The sequence below is a fragment of the Macaca mulatta genome, chromosome 19, assembly GCF_049350105.2.
Source record: "Macaca mulatta isolate MMU2019108-1 chromosome 19, T2T-MMU8v2.0, whole genome shotgun sequence".
Classification (NCBI taxonomy): domain Eukaryota; kingdom Metazoa; phylum Chordata; class Mammalia; order Primates; family Cercopithecidae; genus Macaca; species Macaca mulatta.
Window position 1 is genome coordinate 24107626 of NC_133424.1, and position 1333 is coordinate 24108958.

General features: G+C 45.0%; 1 pseudogene; it reads left to right on the forward strand.

The window, feature by feature from the left end:
* The first annotated feature begins 384 nt into the window (after nucleotides 1–384).
* Nucleotides 385–562, forward strand: LOC114674186 (small ribosomal subunit protein uS14 pseudogene; annotated as a pseudogene).
* The last annotated feature ends 771 nt before the right edge of the window (nucleotides 563–1333 follow it).

The following is a 1333-nucleotide window of genomic DNA, read 5'->3' on the forward strand; positions in this document are numbered from 1 at the left end:
TGGACAGTTTTGTTGTTGTTTTTGAGACGGAGTTTCTCTCTTGTTGCCCAGGCTTGAGTGCAATGGTTCAATTTCAGCTCACAACAGCCTCCACCTCCTGGGTTCAAGCTATTCTCCTGCCTCAGCCTCTGGAGTAGCTGGGATTACGGGCATGCACTACCACACCCAGTCAATTTTTCTATTTTTAGTAGAGACAGAGTTTCTCCATGTTGGCCAGGTTGGTCTTGAAATCCTGACCTCAGGTGATCCACCCACCATGGCCTCCCAAAGTGCTGGGATTACAGGTGTGAGCTACCACAACCAGCCTAGACGGGTTTACCACATGGTTTATGGTTTTTTATATAAGATTATATGATCCTTTTCTTTACCTCGCTGAACTCCTGAGAGCAAGATGGGTCACCAGCAGCTGTACTGGAGCCACCCATGAAAATTAGGCCACAGTTCTCACTCTTGTCGCATCTGTTCAAACTGGCATGGTCTGATCCAGAAATATGGCCTCCATATGTGCCACCAGTGTTTCCATCAGTATGTGAAGGATATCGGTTTCATTAAGTTGGACTAAATGATCTTCTTTTAAAGGATTAACCAAAGCATCTACTCAATGAAAAACCATGATAGTTCTTTGTACATAAAATAAACATTTGAAAAGAAAAAAAAAGATGATATGATCTACAACCTTCAACTTTTAACTTACTCATCTTTGATTTCTTTTCTTTTTTTTCTTTTTTTTCTGAGATGAAGTCTCGCTCTTGTCCCCAGGCTGGAGTGCATTGGTATGATCTCCGGTCATTGCAACCTCCGCCTCCTGAGTTCAAGTGATTCTACTGCCTCAGTCTCCCGAGTAGATGGGATTATAGGTGACTGCCACCACGCCCAGCTAATTTTTTTGTATTTTTAGTAGAAATGGGGTTTCACCATGTTTAGCCAGGCTGGTCTCAAACTTCTGACTTCAGGTGATCCGTCTGCCTCAGCCTCCCAAAGTGCTGGGATTAAAGGCGTGAGCCACCGTCCCTGGCCTCGTCTTCAATTTCAATTGCTCTTTTTTATTCTTGGCTGGGCATGGAGGCTCATGCCTGTAATCCCAGCACTTTGGGAGGCCAATGTAGGCAGATCATGAGGTCAGGAGATCAAGACCATCCTGACTAACACAGTGAAACCCATCTCTACTAAAAAAAAAAAAAAATTAGCCTGGCTTGGTGGCGGGCACCTGTAGTACCAGCTACTTGGGAGGCTGAGGCAGGAAAATGGAGTGAACTTGGGAGGTGGAGCTTGCAGTAAGCCAAGATCATACCACTGCACTCCAGCCTGGGTGACAGAGAGAAAGTCAATCAAA